Raw genomic sequence first — 6,799 nt, forward strand, 5'->3', positions numbered from 1 at the left:
TCTTCCCAGTGCTGGAGCTGCTGTGGCATTTGAGGTCTTACTCAGAAAAGTACGTAATGTGCAAAGTCACTCCGTGGGTGGAAAGTGATTGCTAAATCCCAGGAGAGCAGCTGGGTGCAGTCCCGGCATGGCAGAGGGTTGGCCTCCGACTTTGCCGGCTCAAAGGTCGGGGCTGGGGGCGTGTGAGTGGCTTCTGTCTGTACAGGGGTTGTGCTCAGGGCCAGCTCCTGCTCTGTCGGAGATGGTTTTGGTGCCTCCTCTTTGCTGTTACCTGCAAAGTAGTTTAAATGACTAATATCAGGGTGCTTTTCCCCTCCCCCCTCATTATCAGTAACGCTCTAACTGGGTTAAAGTTCCTGCTCCGAGGGGTGGGGAGAGACGTTTGGCCTCCACAGTGCGACTGGGGAACGCCCCGAGGTGTTGTAATTACGCTGAATTGCGGAGGAATTCCCACCCCCCACACTCCTTCCCCCGTACTTTTCTGGGAGGTTCACTTCTCTGCTCCTAATTAATGAACTTTTCAACTGAGGATTGCATCTCTGGCGACTTGAGGAAAACGTTGATGTGCTGCGGAAGGCAGCCTGGGATATTTAGCTGAACTTGGGCGCCCGGGCTTGTGTGGGAGGTGGGTGATGACCAGTGGGAATATTCCTGTTCTCCCTTTCCCTGGTGTGGCTGGAACAGGCCCTGTGTTGGAGGCAATGCTGTCCCTTTCCTGCAGAACAGGAGGAGCTGGGATGCTTTGTGATGGAGAAGCTGCCTGGTTTGGGGCAGCTCAGAGGGAGCTCTGATAGGTTGTGTTCAAGTTAGAAGCTCCTTATTCTTCGCATAAAAATGAGAGTCCTACTATCTGAAGTTTATTGCTAATTGCACTTAATTGTGACACCCGGTTTTGGCCTGCTAGGCAGCACCAAGGGAATTGTGTGCTGGGACACTTCTTTCCACTTGATGACCTCCTAGAAGTGACCAGAAGGGTCAGTCCTGCTTTGCTTGGACAAATTCTCCCCAGGAGATCCTGCAGTCTGATGGTGTGGCTGCGGCTCTGGAGAGGAAGTCACCTTGGGGCCCCTCCAGTCAGAGGAGAGAGCAGTGGGAGGAAGAGGATGGCTGAGGCCTTTCTCCCCAGCTCTCCTGCTCCCTGCTCTGAGGCCACAGGTTACTCTCATGGGTCAGAGCATGGGCTGGGGGATGAAAACAACCTGCTCCCCGATAAGCATGGCTTCCTTCCCGAGGCTGGGGGGAGTGGGCTCCAGTCCTCTTCCTCATCTGCTAGCAGCATCCCGGTGGAAGCAGATGGTTTTGCCCAGGGCTTGTGGTCAGCTCTGGATTGCTGAAGTGAGGTGGGGGCACTCTTAGCTGTCAGGGAGCCAGCCAGTCAAGAGCAGCTCTGTGTATCTAAATGTTTTCTGGGTACCCAGCTGCTGGAAGAACAACTGGTCCAGGTGGTTTGTGCCCTCCTGGTGTCCCTGCACTGACAAGACCCAACCTGCCTTTGCCACAGTGCTTGTGTCTCTTCTATCGTCCCAAAACACAGCAGGAACTCACCAGCGACGCCGACGCAGCTCCCTCTGGCCAGCATGACCTCTCTGCAGGACCATCCCAGGTGAGCCAGATTTCACTTACAGGCTGATGACCACGTTGCTGTGTCCCCGAAAGACCTGCTGGAGCGCCACCGGCTGCCGGAGCTGCGCCAACATGCACCTTCACGTGTTCCCGTGGCTGTGTTCTTATTAAAACAACCCAAACCCCCTGCGTTTGCTCCCTGGGGACTCCCATGTTCCCGGGGAGCTGCCTGCCAGCAGCTGCCAAGGGGACTGGAAAAAATACCTGAGCCAGGTGAGCTGGGGGCGAGCTTTGGCTTGTGTTAGAGGGGTCTACGCCTCCAAAGCACCCGTAATCTCAATGCTTTTGGAATGAACTGCTCGGTTCTTTGGGCTGGGTTTTGCGTTGGTTTCTTACCCTCTGCAGGAGTCTCCATTCCTAGAACAGCTTTCACTCAAATGGGGTCTATTTTCCTTAATGCATCTGTTCTGTTGTGGTGCTTTGATCCCAGGGCTTTTCTGCTCACGATGCTGCTGTTTGATTACTGTGGGGGTGATGGGAGGGGGCAGCTGACCAAGGGAGGGGGAGGAATAAGCTCGAGGGGAGGGAAAAGAAGCTGGTAAATAAGCCAGATAAAAATAAAAACTTCCATCACTTGAGGAGAGGGTGACTCCTATGGAAACTACCTCACGGGGTCACAGAGGATATGACTTCATGGCAAGATGGCAGGATCCTCACCTTCCTAGAATAGCAACAAGCTGTTGGAAGCACTCACCCGAGCTGCGGCGACCCTCCCCAGCTCAGATGAGGTTCCCTGAGATCCTGGGAGAGGAGAGGGGCAGGGAAAATCCTTTGGTACAGCCGGAGAGGGGGATAGGGTGCTGGTGGAGGGAGTTGGGAACGGGGCGGCCGGGCTGCCCGGGCAATGCTCGGGGAGGAGGGCGAGCGGCTTTCACTTTTCTCCTGCTGCAGTCGGCGAGGAGCGATTGACGGCTGCTTCCCCGGGCAGCTGAGCCGCAGCTTGCGGGAGGGATACCTTCTGGAGAGAGGGAATTATGTAAAACCGGCTCCTGCCAAGAAAGGAGCTTTAATGGTGTGAATCATCTCAGCCTTTGAAGAGACGGATGGACGTCTGGCCCGGGACAGGCGCCAGCCAAAGAGGCTAGTGACACCCCCTGAGGGCTGGGAGGCGAGGGGTAACGGGGTGCCGGGGCTCGCGGGAGGCTCCCGGTTTCCCTCCAGATGTTCTCCTTCTCTCCTGGCCTGATGCGACCCAGCCTTACCCGCCTGTCCCTCCTCTTCTGGGGCAGGGGAAGGGGAGGAAGGTGCCGCACACTCATTGCTGCAGTATCCTGTGTCAGCGCTCAGGAATCTGGAGAGCTGCTGGGAGGGAGGAGGGAGGCAGGGCTGTACGCCTCTTGGGGCCTCTCCTCGCCCGGGGAGCTAGGGGGGTACCAGAGCAGCCCTAGCGGGAGCGATGGGGGATGCCCTGGCAAGGGTTGAACCCCAGGGCAGGGGTTTTGGGGGGAAGAGAGGGGTTCAGGAGGACCATGGCGTGCTGTTTCTTGCCTATCCCATGGCTCAAAAGGCTGGTGAGAGGCATGCCTGGGTTGCCCTGGCCCTTGGGATGCGGCAGGGCTTGGAGCTGTCTCCAATGTACTGTGCTTGCTGTGATGCTCTGCTACTATACATTTAGGGTGGGTGGAGGGATCTTTCCCCCCCCACCCTGTTTCCCAGTGGGCTGGGCAAGGCGAGGGATGTGTGGGGTGCTTGCAGGGGAGTGGGGGCTCGTCCTTGATGCTCTCCCTGGGCAGGGATGGGCTTGGTGTTTGGGCAGGATGCTCCCAGCCTTGGTAAGCTGTGCAGGGGCAGAGGGAAGGTGGCAACATTTGGCTGGCAGAAGACCCCAGGGCTTCTTCTGAGGGGGCATCCAAATGCAAAGATAAGGGTGGGAGCTGAGAGGGGGTGGTCAGCGTGGGGAGAAGCTGGCAGGAGGGTGCCTAGAGCTGCCTTGGCGTGGAGGGACCCCAACAGAGGAGAGCTGTTTGGGCCAGCATGGATCCCAGGGGCAGGGTTGGGGCCAGGAGAGAGCTGAGATACTGTGACAAACACAAACAACTCCATTCTCCTGCTCTTCTGGTTATGATTTCTGCTCCTGACATGGAAACCCTGCAGGGTCCCCCCCTCCCCTCCCCTTCTTCTCCCCAGCTGGGCGAGGGCTGGCCTGGCTGCAGTAATGAAATGCAGAGCTGCTTGGGAGAGCGAGGAGGAGGGGGGAAAGGCTGTTTGAGGTTTTGTGCCTCTGGTTTCCTCCAGCCCTCTCTCCCAGCAGGGTGATTTATTGGGGAAGGAGCTGGAGGGGAGGGGAAGGGCTTGGAGCTGCGCGTAGGTAGTCATCGTGTATTTCCCAAGCGTTTGGGTGAGGTAGAGGAGAAAACGGGATGAGAGGAAGGTAAACTGCCTGGGCAGGAGCTGCCGAGCGTTCTTTACCAGAGCTGAGCTCTCCCGAGCTTATCCCAGTCGCTCTGAGCAGCGTTAAGTGCTTGGCACACCCCCATCCCCATTTCCCTGCGCTCCCTCCATCCCTGCTTCCCTGCCAGGCAGGCAGCAGGGTGCTGAGACCTGCCCTGGGCAGCTGCTCTGGATCTGGACCCGTGCTCCTCGCCCAGCCCAGCCTGCAGGACTTGCTTCTCTAGTGCAGGCGAGGGGGATGGTGATTCATCTCTCTTTTCCCTTTCTTGCAGCCATGGCCAAGGAATCCAGCCAGATCCAGTGGGAAAAAAAAAAAGAGGTACTGGGTGCTTTTCGGGCACCTCCGAGGACCATCTGCGCTGCCGGGCTGTGACCTGCCTGACTGCAGATGTGTTTGCTGCCTGCAGCTAGCCCAGCTAAGCCCAGCCTTTCCCTTAAGCCAGGCTTTAGGTGTTGCTCCAAGCTCTCCCTCCCGTGCAGTATGCTCCTCCCAGGATGCTCCTCAGGCCTTTGCAGAGTGACCTCCTGCTCCGGGGAAGCAGGCAGGGATGGCATGGTGTTCATGCTCCTGCCCTGGTTGGGAATGTATGTGGGTTCCCTAGGGGGAAGGTCTTCCTCCTCCTCCTCACCTCTGCTGACAGCCTCTGACCTCAGCTGTCCTCCTGGTGATGCAGGGGATTAATCTGAGCCTTGGGGACAAGTTGAGGCATGTCCAAGGCGGAGGAGAGCTTCATGCATACAGACACAGAGGAAGGAACACAAACAATTCCCAGGGAAATACTTTCCTACCGCTTTTCCTGGCAGCAAGCAGAGTGGGAGGGGAAAAGCAATAATAAATAATATAAACACCTCGCTATGAATGGCTGGTGGGACACTTGAGCCCTGGATCGACTTCCCCTCAGCCTCTAGTACCCCGTGAAGCTCAGCCGTCTCCCCCAGACCCATAAAGGGTGCTCGTTCCCCCCCTTTCTGCTCAGCACCCCTGGCCCAGGCATCACCTCCGAATCCCGCTGCCCAGTGCCGGGGCGCATGGAGCTGCTTCGGAGCATGTGAAAAGCAAGGAGAACCTCCCCACCACAGAGCAGCGAGGCAGGGTCTGCTGGTGGACTCTGCCCTTTGCCTGCTCCAGCCTTGGCTGCCCTCCTCCTCCTCTTCCTCCTCCTCCTCCTGCTCCTGTTTGCTTTGGCAAACCCTGGGGTTCACCCTGCCAGCTCTGCGGCCCCGTGTCGGGCAGAGCTGGAGGGAAAGCGGGTCACATAGGGTAGGGAAGATTCCTGCAGGAAAAGGAGGATGGGGAGGGAGATGGAGTAGTAGATGGGCGTCTGGGTGGATGGGGCATGCCAGCCCTCCTGCCAAGGGCAGGAAGGACATGGCTTGCTTGGAAATCTGGAGCGTGGGCTGGGAAAGGCAGGAAGGGGGAGCGAGGGCAGGAAGGAAGGAGCGTGTCTGGAGTGGGACCCCCAGTACCACAGGAGTTGTAGTCTGTGGGAGCCCCATGGAGTACATGCTCCTTTCGCCCCTGGGCTGGGGGAAGTCCAGCACACCATGGTGCCTTACTCCCCTTCCTAAGCAAATGGAGGATGCAGGGATACAGGCAGCTAGGAAGCCATGGCCCCCCATGCACCATTCCTTGTGGAGCAGGGGCCCTGGCCAGAGCAGGACTGTAGCATCACTAGGAAAGCGGGGGAAGGAAGCGGGGGAAGGAAGCAGCTGTTTTGGCAGCAGGAGGCAAAGAAATCCCCGCTGCCATGTCCCACTCAGTTCCCAAGGTTTCCTCCTGCAAACCTGGGCACCAAGCAGCACAGGCAGCTAGTCCTGCATCCCAACTCCCTCCTTCCCAGCTCCCTCCATCCTGTGGCATGCTGGGGGAGCGCGGGGAATGGAAGCATCGAGCCAGGAGCTGGGGCGGGTTTGTCCCCCTGGCACAGCGATGGGGGTACCCAGCATCCCTGCCTTGCGGTGGCTGGGGAAGGGGTGCAGTGGGAGCAGCGCAGTGTTACGTCTCCATGGTGATGGGGCTGCTGATGTTCAAGGTGAGAGGAATTTATGTGTTTTTTCACCCGGCGCTGGCCCTGGGCAGCGTTTGATGGGAGCAGGAGTGTAATGTGAAGAAGCAGCTGCAGTCCTGCAGGGATGGGGGACGAAGGACGTGCAAGGGGCAGTGGGCCACCCTCACCTCTCTGGGTGCTGCCCAGCTTGCTCCAGAGGAACATTTGACCCCGTGGGCCCTTGGCATGGCGGAGATGCTGGGAGCAGTCGCATCCAGAGGAAGGCATAGCTCCCGTGGGAAGGCAGGAGGGACAGAAGGATGGACAGGGGAGAGGGCTGGGGCTTTTCGTCCCTCCTCTCAAGCACAGGGGAGACTTGTAAAATGCTCGCTCATGGTTTCAAGCTGGGATTTGCCCTCCCTGGCTCTGGCTCTCGGTGAGGACTGACAGCAGCACCTGAGGCAAATAGCTGGTGCCACTTGCTTGATGGCTGCGGGCAGCGAGTGGCCCTGCCCGGTGGCTTTTGTATGGATGGAAAGCGATCGGCAGAGCAATGGAAACATGGCTGGAGGGTCTTGGGTAGAAACCCCATTGGATAGTCACAGCATCACTCTCCCATCCTCTCTCGGAGTGTAGTTCCATCTCCAAAGGCCAGCAAGGTGAATTTGCCCCTGCTTTTTCCATGCTGAGGTTTCCCAGGGAGAACTGATGTATTTTGTGCTGGAAAATCAGATCATGTGGAGGTGGCCAGGGCCGTGTGTGCCTCCTGCTCGTCCTTGTCCCCCCCTCATCCTGGG

The 6,799-nt window shown here is 58.1% G+C and overlaps 1 long non-coding RNA gene across 1 annotated transcript; it reads left to right on the plus strand.

Moving 5' to 3' along the window:
* The first annotated feature begins 2,309 nt into the window (after nucleotides 1–2,309).
* Nucleotides 2,310–4,808, plus strand: LOC311193592. Its single transcript, XR_014617397.1, has 3 exons — nucleotides 2,310–2,397; nucleotides 2,515–2,703; nucleotides 4,287–4,808. It is a non-coding gene; the product is annotated as an uncharacterized lncRNA (long non-coding RNA).
* The last annotated feature ends 1,991 nt before the right edge of the window (nucleotides 4,809–6,799 follow it).

This window comes from Gallinula chloropus, assembly GCF_964237585.1.
Source record: "Gallinula chloropus genome assembly, chromosome: 6".
NCBI classification, from domain to species: domain Eukaryota; kingdom Metazoa; phylum Chordata; class Aves; order Gruiformes; family Rallidae; genus Gallinula; species Gallinula chloropus.